This window comes from Cervus elaphus, chromosome 23 (assembly GCF_910594005.1).
Source record: "Cervus elaphus chromosome 23, mCerEla1.1, whole genome shotgun sequence".
NCBI lineage: Eukaryota > Metazoa > Chordata > Mammalia > Artiodactyla > Cervidae > Cervus > Cervus elaphus.
This window is the reverse complement of record NC_057837.1, coordinates 12,280,694-12,293,589: the sequence shown is the minus strand read 5'-3', so window position 1 is coordinate 12,293,589 and position 12,896 is coordinate 12,280,694.

Below are 12,896 nucleotides of genomic sequence, written 5' to 3'. Positions count from 1 at the left end.
GGTTTTTCTACCACGCCCTTATATTCACAATGTTGTGTAGGCTTCCCTGGCTGAACCCCATTCAAGACGCCGTGTCCTGTCCCCAGACACCCTCTCTACCATCCCCTCTTGCCTCTGCCCTCCACTCACCTGTGCTCCCATCACTCCAGATAGTCTTTAGCACTGCCTGTGAACCCCCATTGCTTCCTGCCTCTAGGCCTCCCTGAGGCTAGTTTTTCTGCCCAGATTGTCCCCGTCCCACAAGTTCATGTCCTCCTGTCTCTCAAAATCCATTTACGTATAGGTCTGCTATGAGGAGCCCCCTTTTCCTGGCTGGTCCCCGAGCCAAGCTGGTGTAGCTCTTGCCCCATTAAGCTTCTATTGTACTGTATTTCCCTCCACATCTCCAACACACCCACCATTTTCCATCAAGCTCTACAAGCAGCTGCTTTGCCCCTGTTTCTAGATGGCAAACCCCTGGCAGCAAAATTTCTATCTAGTTTGTCTCTGTACTTCCCACATTTCCTTTGTATATTCAGGCTCAAAAAGAGCTGTCAGGCAAGTTGAGTAAGGAATGGACGGCATGGTGTGTGAATAGTGATCCCTCAAAAGATATGTCCCCCAGTACCTGCCAGTGGGACCTTATCTGGAAAAGGGGTCTTGGCAGATGTCTTTAAGCTAATGATCTCAAGATGAGAGCATCCTAGATTTTATAGGGCCGGACCCAAAAGCCAGTGTTGGGTGTCTTTATAAGAAACACTGGGAAAAGAGGAAGCTGGGGGCAGAGATAGAAGTGAGGCAGCCACAGGCCCAGGAGCACCCAGGGCTGCAAAGAGTTGGGAGAGGCCAGGACAGAGCCCCCTCTAGAGCCTGCAGAGGGAGCGTGGCCTGCCAACACCCTGGCTGACCTTCTGGCCTCCAAGACTGAGAGAGGGCTTCCCGGGTGGTGCAGTGGTAAAGTATCTTTCTGCCAATGCAGCAGATGCAGGAGTCAGGCATGACTGGGTGACTGAGCACACACGCAGGCCCCTCCAAAACTGAGGGAGAGTACATTTGGGTCGTGTTCAAGTCACCCAGCCTACGGTCACTTATGACAGCAGCCCCAGGAAATGAAAGCTCTGCTCAGGGAAGCCAGCAGTGGGTGCGCTGGGAGAAGGCGGTGGTGAGGCTCAGGCCATCCTGTCCCTGATACAGACAGGGCCCTCCTCACCCGGGCCAGACCCTTCCATCCCTTCTCCTGCAGCAACACCTCCACCGTCGCTCAGCTCCTTGTCGTGGTTCTGACTCTTGCCTGCGTGTTTCTCCCATCACCTCGTTTCTCTCACCAGCCTCTTCCCTCCCTGGCCTCCAATATCCTCTCTGACTGCAGAGCTTGTGGTTTTTCCACACACACACAGGAAGAGGCCTCTGTCCGGCTCTCGATTTGTGAGTCGGCAGCTGTTTCTTCCTGCCGGTGGAACATCCGCACTGTGGTTTATAAACCTGTCAATATTGTCAGAGAAAAGACTCAGAGACACTTGCAAACGCACAGGAAGGCTGTCTATTCAAGGGGGACCATCGCGATGGGCGTAGGGGCCAGCGTCGGGGGGCAGGGGCTGCATGGGAAAGTGAGGGTTTACAGACAAGAAGCAGGGCAGGACAGTGGATGGAAGATTACTAAGAGGAAACAGCAGGGGGAAGGGGGTCTTCTGGCTGATCTGACCTAGCAGGACTTTTGCAGAAGGCAGGCCAGGTAAGCAGACCTCACCTGGGGGGTAAGGGATCAGATGTCAAGAGTGGGGGTTCTGGTTAAACTGATGTTGCAAGATTCTTGCTAAAATTGGACTATGCAGAGACAAACACAGAAGCCCCCAAGTCATGCTTACTTGAAAAAGATTTCAGGGAGGCTGAGTACAGTATCATCAAGGAGAGAGTCTCTGCTGGCATTTAGAGAAAAGATCCCAGCTGTAGCCACGAGGGCTTTGGGATTACCACCAGTCCAGCCTTCCTCTCGGTGCCAGAACTACTTCCACGCAGTCCTGAGAGCTTGCTACCCTCCCTGTTGTGAACTTGCCTGTCGAGAAGAGATTGGTTCCTAGGATCCCATATGTCAGCTGAGACATGCTGGGAGCGTGAGGAGCTGTGGAGAGCCGGCAGGATTGGGAACCAGAGAGACCTGAGTTCAAGCCCCAGCTCTGCCATGATAAACTTTGCAGCCTCACTTAACTGCCTGGATAAGCTTTTCTTGCCCATAAAATGGAGCTCATTGTCCATTATGAGATTAGGAGATGCTCCTGCATGTCAGGGGAGTCAGGGGATGCTTCCTAGTGAGAGTCACTGGGGATTTTCAACTTGATCATAAGCACAGAGTATCCATCCATTCATCCATCACACCTATTAATATCTATCAATATATTGATACATTTATATCAATAGCTGAGGTATAGATAAATGATAGATAGATGTGATGGGTGGATGAATGAAGTGGATGGATAGAGAAGTTAGTGTCACCAGAAAAGTACATGAGAGTCAAATGTTCAGATGCTGCAAACATTTGGATAAAGAGTTTGAAGGTCATTCCACAGGCAAACTGGAGACAATGAGATTATGCCAACAAAGCATGACAAAATCTTCAAAGCAGAGACACCAGAAGCATACATTTAAAATTTTTTTAATTAAGAGAGTTTTCTGCCAACCTGGAAGTGAATTTTCTGCAACAAAGGCCCATTCAGATTCTTCTATGTATAAGATCATATTATCTGAGTTGGAAAATATCAGTAAAATGGAGGACCAAGAGGTCTCAGCCCTTGTACCTCAAAAACAAGAATCTAACAACTACTCATTGAGGAAAAGAGCTCTGAAGAGTTCCAGGGTACAATTAAGAAGCCATAACAAACCGTGGGTATGTGGTAAGTCGCTTCAGTCTTGTCTCTTTGCGACCCTATGGACTGTAACCCATTAGGCTCCTCTGTCCATGGGATTCTCCCAAAAAAAAAAAAAAAAAAAAAAAAACACTGGAGTGGGTTGTCACTGAAGCTATAAAAAGCCAGTAGAGGGGAAGACTGGGGATAGCCTCACAGAAAGCTATAGAAGGTGTTTAGCTGTGTCTCCCCCCTCAAACTGGTACAGCTCAGCACCAAGAGGGTCCCCACAGCCACAGCTCTTCTGTTCGGGGGCCCAGCGGCCCACCCCACTTCTGCAGGGGTGGGTAGTGGTTAATATCCGAAACACTCTACATAAGGAACTCACACGACAAAGACCCTCAAGAGTCCCTTGGACAGCAAGGAGATCCAACCAGTCAACCCTAAAGGAAATCAACCCTGAATATTCACTGGAAGAACTGATGCTGAAGCTGAAGCTCCAATACTTTGGCCACCTGATGCGAAGAACTGACTCACTGGAAAAGACTCTGATGCTGGGAAAGATTGGAGGCAGGAGGAGAAGGGGGAAACAGAGGATGAGATAGTTGGGTGGCATCACTGACTCAGTGGACATGAGTTTGAGCAAGCTCCAGGAGTTGGTGATGGACAGGGAAGCCTGGCGTGTTGCAGTCCACGGGGTCGCAGAGTTGGACATGACAGCAATTGAACAACAGTGACCAACATACAACCTAACAGCGAAAAACAAGTTAAAATGGGCAAAATATCTAAACAGACATTTCCCAAAAGAAGGCACACAACTGACCAACAGGTCCATGAAAAGATGCTCAACATCATTCATTATCAAGGAAATGCAAACCAAAACCTCAAAGAGCTATCACTTCACCTGTCAGAATGGCCATCATCAAAATGAAAAGAAGTATGTGTCAGCTAGGATGTGGAAGAAAGGGGACCTTTATATCCTGTTGGTGGGAATGTAAATTGGTATAGCCTCTCTGTAGAATAGTGTGGAGGCTCCTCAAAAAAATTAAAAACAGAACTAAATAGAACACGATCCAGTAGTTCCACTTCTAGGTATATACCCAAAGGAAATGAAATCACTATCTTGAAGAGATATTTGAACTCCATCATTCACTGCAGCACTGTTGACGATGGCCTAAATGTGGGAGCAACCTAAATGCCCATAGTGGATAAAGAAAAGTATGGTGAACATATATAAGGGAATATTAGTCAACCTTAAAAAAGGAAATCCCACCACTTGCGCTAACATGGCTGAAGCGGGAGGTTATGATACAAAGTGAAGTAAGCCAAAGACAAAGACAAATACTCTATGGCCTCACTTATACGTGGAATCTAAAATAGTCAAAACTCATAGAAGCAGAGAGTAGCAGGGTTGCCAGGGGTTGGGGGAGGGGAAATGGGCAGATACAGGTCAAGGGGTACAGAGCCGCAGTCATGCAAGACGAACACACTGTGGAAATCTAATGTATAGCCACGTGACTATAGGCAACAGTACCACACAGCACACTTGAAATTTGCTAAGACAGGAGATCTTTAGCGTTCTCACCACAAAAAAGAGGTAAATATGTGAGAAAAAGGGTAAGTTAATCAGCTCAACTGGTGCCCATCCCACAAGGTATACGTGTACCAGAACATCAAATTGTACACCCAGCAGGCAGTCAGTATTTGTCAATTATATCTCAATAAAGCTGGAGAATTTTTTTACTTAAAAAAAAAACTCAAACTATAATTACAATGAGGTAAGTAATCTCTATATATTAAACTAGCCTTATACATGCTTCATGGGAAATGAATGCAAATGGCCAGCAGTTGGAACATTCTTTAGTACTGCCCTTCTTGGGAACTGGGATGAAGATAGAGGGTGACAGAGGATGAGATGGTTGGATGGCATCACTGATTCAACAGACATGAACTTGGGCAAACTCCAGGAGATGGTGAGGGACAGGGACACCTGGCGTGCTTCAGTCCATGGGGTTGCAGAGAGTCAGACACAACTTGGCGACTGAACAACATAGGTGCTTCATACAGCGCTTATTTTGTGTCAGCAAGTTTTATTTAATGAATGAAGGCACATGTGTGTCTCTTAAACTCTTTGTACCAGCAGGTCCACGAGGCATCAGGGCTAGAAAGGTTGAGTCACTCTTTATGGATGTATATTCTTTGCTCATGGGGTCTTTTCCCCTCTGCCTGCGTGTTATACTATCAACATTTCTATCCTGAACCTATGACTCACCTCCTCAGCCGATCCTACCCTCACCGTACACAGCAGAACCATCCTCACTGCCCTCAGGGACTTACCCAGAACTCTTGACACTTGGTACTTACTTAGCAAGAAAAAATAGACATATGTGCCCTGTTCACCAATGGCTCAGCAGGTAAAGAATCCGCTTTCCACGCAGGAGACACAGGAGATGCGGGTTTGACCCCAGGAAGACCCCCTGGAGAAGGCAATGGCAACCCACTCCAGCATGCTTGCCTGCAGAATTCCATGGACAGAGGAACTTGGTGGCTTACAGTCCATGGTGTCGCAAAGAGTCGGACACAACTTAGCACACACACTGATGTCCTGTTCACCAAGCCGTCAGAGCCTGCTTAGCCATTCCCTTCTGGTTTAAAAAGACATCCAACTCAGAGTCATTTTATTTCTTTTGAGCTCGAGCCCAGCAAGAGATCAGAAGTTTCTCTATATTAAAGCTTTTATACTTTCATCAGAATTCAACTCCTTGAGCTATATGTTGGCTAATCCCTTTCAATGTTTGCAGAGTCAGAGGGGCCAGAAAAACACTCGCATGATTGACACTTGCTTCAAAGTTTCAACAAAGTAGCCATCATGGTTCTTTGGTTCCTGCAATAACTGGAATTAAGAAAAAGAAGTCCACATAGAGAATAAACTGGTGGTTGTCAAGGCGGAGGGGAGTAGGAGATGGGTACATCAGGAGGTAGGGGTTAGGAGATGCAAACTCTTCTATGTAGAATGACTAAACAAGGTCCTACTGTATAGCATAGTGAACTGTATTCAATATCCTGTAATGAACCATAATGGAAAAGAATATGAAAAAGAATGTGTGTGTGTATATACAAGTATGTCTAATTGAATCACTTTGCTGTATAGAAGTAATCGACACATTGTAAATCAGCTTTACATCAATAAAATAAAATTCTAAAAAAAGAAAAAGACGTCTCAGATATCTAAAACACTTGTCAGGGGACTGCTGGTGGAAGGTCTTGTAGGAAAGAGCATAGGGTTATGATGTCAAATACTTCCTTTTGAGAAGCCAAATGGCCTGGGCTGTGACTTGGCTGCGTGAACACCTCCCTTTGTGCTGTGTAAATGGGCCTAGTCTCCTGAGCTTCCTTGTAGATGCACCACTCGAGTTCTGAGCAGTGCTAAGAGGTGCGGCCCAGGTGTCTGCCAGCCCCAGGGGAACCATCTGCTACCCTTTGAAATGTGGGGGGTGGGGGGACTTGTCCTGGTCTCCAAACGTGTTCCAGGCTACTTCTCCGAAAATGTCTAAGAACAGGCCAAGAGGGAGGAGGGAACACCCCCTACTCCCACTAAAACAAGCAACTCAATGACACAACCAATGTCAGAACCAGCTCTCCAGGGGCAAACCTGATCAATAGCACTGCTAAATGTTCTCTTAAAGCTAGTTTTGCTGTTGTTCACCTTTACCTGATTCCACACCCACAGACAGCTCCAGGCAGCATCTAACTAAAGACAATCACCCCTTTTCAAGTGTCTTTTGCGGGCTTTGTACCCAAGCTCATTTATGACAGAGAGGAGTGCATTACCCAGTGTGGGGTTGGTTTTCAATCAATAAATCCCCATAAATTTACAAGGGCTGTTAGCAGACTATATCCATTCTGATTGGCCGGTGCCCATGCTGTCAGGGTGTTTAGATATTTTGAATCTCAATCCTGAATGTGGGTAAATGGGATGAAGAAATGATACCCACTTGGCAATAAAGTCCTGTAAGTTTCCTTTCTTCTACCATTAAAATTCAGAATCTAGGAAGCAATCTAAATGTCCATCCACAGAGGAAGGGATGAAGAAGATGTGGTACATATTTACAATGGAATATTACTCAGCCATGAAAAGGAACAAAATTGGGTTATTTGTAGAGATGTGAATGGACCTAGAGACTATCATACAAAGTCAGTCAGAGGAAAAACAAATACTGTATGTCAATGCATATGTATGGAATCAAGAAAAATGATACAGATAAACCTATTTGTAAGCTGTAAATAGAGACACAGATGTAGAGAACTAATGTATGGGGGTGACGGGAAGGGGTGGGATGAATTAGGAGATTGGGATTAACACATACACACTACGGATTCTATATATAAAATAGGTAACAAACGAGAACCTATTTGCTCTATTCAGTGCCCTGTGGTGACCTAAACGGGAGGGAAACCCAAAAGAGAGGGCATTTATGTATATGCATTATAACTGGTTCACTTTTCTATACAGCAGAAACAACATTGTAAAGCAAGTATATTCCAGTAAAAATTAATTTTAAAAATTCAGAATCTAACAAACCATGAAAAAGTAGATAACACAGCTGTTTTTAAAATGAGCACAGAGCCAGCAGTCCTATAATTACTAATCCTGTTTTGAATCAGCTTACCATTCTCCTCCAAAACCACCTTACTACGCCACTCAGAAGGTACCCCACCATCCCCCTAGAGACAGACCACATCAAAATGGCAACACAGTGAGCGAAGAGCCTGCTGACACGTTTACTGGTGGAGGAGGAAGTCAGTGTCAGGATCGTGGCTGGCATAAAATATTTCAAATCATCCCATCCCATGCATTTTTATTAAACAACTGTGGAGCACAACAATAAAATCCATGCCACCAAATTACCCATCACCAGTGTGTGTGGGGGAGGGGGGTGTCTATACATTATCTTCAGATTTTTCCCACCAGAAGTCCACCACCCAATTTCTCTAGATATTATTATCCTACTACTTTTTTCCCAATCATATTTCTGTTCCCTGCCAAATACGTGGTTTCAGAAATGTGGTGCTTAGTCACTCAGTCATGTCCGACTCTTTGTGACCCCACAAACAGTAGCCCACCAGACTCCTCTGTACCGGGGATTCTCCAGGCAAGAATTCTGGAGTGGGTTGCCATTTCCTTCTCCGTGGTAGGATTTTGTGATACAAGATGTGTTTCTTGTGATTCTTAGTTGCTACCCTAACTCACTGTGCAACTGGAAATTCTTCTGACACTCTATCGAAAATAAAGTCCGGTGGGACTTCCCTGGCAGTCCAGTGGCTAAGTATCTGCCTTGCAATGCAGGAGATGTGGGTTCAATACTTGCTGGGGGAACTAAGATCCCACAGGCCTCAGGACAACTCAGCCTGAGCCCCGTGTGACACAGTGAAGATCCGCGTGCCACAACTAAGGCCTGACACAGCCAAATAAGTAAACAAAAATAAATATTTAACACAAATAATAATAAAAGAAATCACATCCAGCACTTCACAGTTCTAAATCAGACCAGTCTTAAATAAGACAAAACAAAGAAGGAAATAAACTTAATTAAAAGTGAAGTGACTTGCCAAGACCAAGAGGCAGACGATCAAACTGGAGGAAATGAGGAATTCTGCAGGGGATGGATGATTATGTAGGGTTTCATTTCAGAAGAGTAAAGAAGACATTGAAAGCATTGGCTTATCCATAACTAGGATGCTCCTACCCTCTGCTCAGCGAGGGAGGGGAAACTGCGCTGGTCTGTCTGATCTTGGGCTGGGAAAAGAATACGAGGATAAAGTCAGGTTAATTATGTGCTGGGAGTCAAAACCTAAAAAAATAACTAGAATGAAAGAACAATCAGGTAAAGTTAGCGTCTCCAGCTTCAAACTACCCTATGGTATAGCCACTCTGATGACTTGCTTGCTTTTTTTTTTTTTTTTTTTTTGCATTTTTTGTACCACAATGACCTACATGAGGAGTAACCTGCAAATGCATATGAAACTTAACAGCAGACTTGGGAAAAGTCTGATGAGGAAAATGAAATACTGCAGGGAGCCAAGGGTTTGGGATACACCGGTTACTGTAAGGCAATAATAGAAGCAGGTTGATGGTCTGACAGGTGTGCTGTGAAATGATCATGACTATATTGAGGCTACTGTGGTATTTTGTTTAAAATGGACCCTGCTGTAATGAACACTGAGAACCTCACCTAATGAGGAGAAAATAGGTGCCTGTTCTCAGAAGCACAGGTGTGGACGTTGGGGTCCCTTGTTCTGAAAATAATGTAAGATTCCAGAGCTCTAGATCCATGGAAAGGCAATACTGCTTCTTCTTGGCTTCTGATGAAAAGCTCAGGTGTTTGCTAAATGCACCCACCTGGAGGAGGAAGAAGGTGGAGGATGGCCTTCAGGGAACGGCAGCGGGAAGGGAAGCGTGTAGACGGAGGACTGGAAATGTGTGGGTCATCGGTTCTGAAATGGCTCTGCTTCCAGTTCACTGTGAAACTCTGAACAAGTCATTCAGTCCTCAGGGGCCTCAAAATGAGGGAGGGTCAGAAAGATGCTATCTCAGGGCCCTTTAAGTTTGAGCGTTTTCTGGTTCTAGTTTGAATCAAAATCCTGAGCAGCCACAAAGGTTGGTGAGCAATACTTTCCACACACACAGATACTCCCCGATTCCACCCTTTGCAGGCATGAGGGCACCTGTGGGCCCCCTCTTCCCCTCTCAGCACCCCCTTCCTCAACCTGGGCCCCTGCACGCTCCCCACTCAGATACCCAGTGTTCACCTGCTGCCCAGAGACCCCCACCAGGACCCCAGCAGGAGACACTTCTGAGAGTCGGCTCTCAGAAATAGTAACATCCAACTCTGCATTCCCCTTCACGAACGGTGGCCAAAATCATGTCAAATTCATAATCAAGTTTTAATAAACGGTGAATCTGTTGGATGGCTAACGATATAAATATTTGCTTCCTATTTTAGAGTGTACAAAGGACTTTCACATCAAACTCTTTTCTTACAAAAGCCTTCTGAAATTGGATTGTAAATGTATCTATTTGATAGGTGAGGAATCAGGACTTCCCTGGTGGTCCAGTGGCTAAGACTCCATGCTCCCAATGCAGGGGGCCTGGGTTCAATCCCTAGTCAGGGAACTAAATTCCACATGTTGCAACTAAGAGTTTACATGCTGCAAATAAGACCTAGCACAGCCAAATAAATAAGTATTTTGGGGCACTCAACCTGGTGCTCTGTGACAACCTAGAAGGGTAGGAGGTGGGAGGGAGGTTCACAAAGGAGGAACATATATATACCTACAACTGCTTCATTTTGTTGCTTGGCAGAAAACAACTCTGCATTTTTCCATCCTCCAATCAAATTAAAAAAAAAAAAAAGCTTAGGAATCTGAAACTCAGAGACACAGAAAATAGTCACCAAGTGGAGACTAGAACCCAGATTTCTCAGCATCCAGTCTTGCTTTGTTCCAGACTATACTCAGCCTTCCTGCTGTATCTGCCCATCAGGGATATAAAGACTTTTACACCAACTCTCAAGTTCAGAAATCACACCTGGTCTCACCTGTTCCACGTCTAGGGAAAAGAAACGTGGAGAGATGGTCTCATGGAGGCCTGGCCCTCTTAACAGCACCCCCAATTCTCTCCCATGCTGTACTTCCACATGGACTCAATCTTGCCAACAGAAATGAGAACTTTTCCTTGGGCCCCAGTCAAAGGTGTTGGGAAAGGGACATCTGGGTTTCTTTTAGGAAGACATGGATTCAAGAGTTCAGCTGTTCTAAGGGAGCCTTCCCTGCTCATGTGAACAAATGTGGAGGCATGGGTACTTCCTGTGCAAAAGATGTGGGCCATTAAGGGTGATGCTATTTTTAGGTGTGAAAAGTTAAGCAATTATATTATAAAATAAATAAAATTTTAAAAACATACAGTTTAAAAACCTTTACACCTTTTACACCAAAAGAAAGGCGTTCTTAAAGAAGTTACTCTCTAGGTTTGGTCCTTGGTTTGGAGGTTGTGGAGTTTGGGTATTTTTTGTTAAATGCTTTAAGAATCTTGGTCCAGGGCTGGTAATGCTGTGCCAGTTTCTTAACTTGCTTGTTAGCAGGACCACATGGCGTAGCTGCTCAGCTGGGGCTTTGCCCAGCGATGCTGAGGTGTAGAAGTGGCAGCCGGACACGGGCAGCCAGAGGGGATGGGCCTTTGCACGTGTCCAGAAAGTGTAGTCACAGATTTCAGGATTCAGAGTGTCTGTCCTGGGCAGACTCACCCACAACTCCCAGGAGAAGAGGCATCAGCTTTTATCACCTGCCCTGCCCAGGAAATGCCAGGATCCACTCAGACAGCCCAAGACAAGGTAGGTTTCTCCTGCCAGTCCTTCCTCTTTACTTACTCTCTTCCGATTTGGGAGAGAGTACAGAGGGCAGAAACCATGGTTACTGAGACAGAAAAGACGGTGGAAATCTGGGGACGCGACGAAGCCTAGAGAGGAAGCCTGCCTGTTTCTCTCCTTCTCACCCATGCAGCGCACTCAGCCCACCTGAACCAGAGGAGAGAGAACAGACGCTTTGAACGGATTTGCGATTATCTCATGTCAGATGGTAAAGAATCTGCCTGCAATGTGGGAGACCTGGGTTCGATCCCTGGGTTGGGAACATCCCTTGAAGAAGGGCATGGCAACCCACTCCAGTATTCTTGCCTGGAGAAACCCCATGGACAGAGGAGCCTGGTGGGCTGCAGTCCATGGGGTCAGAGAGTCGGACACAACTGAGGAGACCCAGCACTCATGCATGACACCACACAGTTAAGTTGCTGAAATGAGGCTCAAGGGAAGACTAGAAGTGACCAGAGGACATTTTCAATCACCTAAAAATAACCAGAAAAGTCACAGGACCTAGGAGACTTCAGAAGCTGGGAGAATTAGCCCCACAAAGCAGGTTTGAATAGATGGTAGACCAAAAATAATAAGAAATGGTTCTTGCTTCATTTCACCCTGAGTTCTGTTTCTTTACACGCAAACATGTATTGAAGCCAAGATAAGGTTGCACGTGACATCACAGCACCTGTGAGAGATCTTGGCTGCATCAGTCATCTGCCTTTTGTCACCGACCCTGCCACCCTGGAAGGGGCTTAATAAATATTTGCTCAATGAATGAATGCATTGGACCAAAGGTGAGCACCCAGCTATGATCACCCATCAACGTGTGTGGCTGGTTGACAAGAAGGCTTGGTGGGAAGTATTTTGCCCAACAGGGACTGATTAATCTTTGGTATCAGATTCTCTGTCTTGGGGAATTTTAGAAAGATGCAAAAACCAGTGGAGCAAGAGAGGAAATGTCAAACCAGAGGCCACGAGGGAGGAAAGGGGATGAAGAGCAGAAGCTGGGAGGTAGAGAGCAACCAAAGAGGCAAGGAAGGAGGACATGGTCTGTCCCCGTAACCCCTGGAGCAGTGACCAAGAGCCAACAACCTGTCCTGTGTGCACCTGGAGTTGCTCTAACATCCTGGAGTTATTGAGGGGTCCGTAGGCTGTGGGGTATTTTGAAGGCAGCCCTGGGGTCAACCCTGTGTAGGCCCTTTAACTCACCAAACCCACTGTCACTCACTCCGGGAACCATCTTGGCAGAGGTGGGGCCCACAGTCCGAAGGCGGGCCCAGAACTGAACCTCCTGGATGCTGCCATTCCCGCAGCGATGCTGGCTGGTCTCCATGAAGGCTGACAACGGGGATGAGTCCTGGCTGCCTGTTTCTCCATGTTTCCCCCAAAGCCCTGAGCCCAGAGAGTCCTGAGTGTGTCTCTGGGGTGGGTGTGTGTGTATGTGAGTGAGACAAAGACAGAGATTAGCTAAGTCCTTACACATCAAACCACACCACTATTAGCATCAGATAGGCTGAGTCACAGTTCCTGCATACCTACTGTGTATTCCTGGCCCAGAACTTTCACTCATGTTCTCCTACCAGCCTGAAAGGCCCTCTCACATCTTTTAAACAACCCCAAAACCAACTGACCTCCCCACAAGACCTAGCTGAAGCTCCAACCTCCG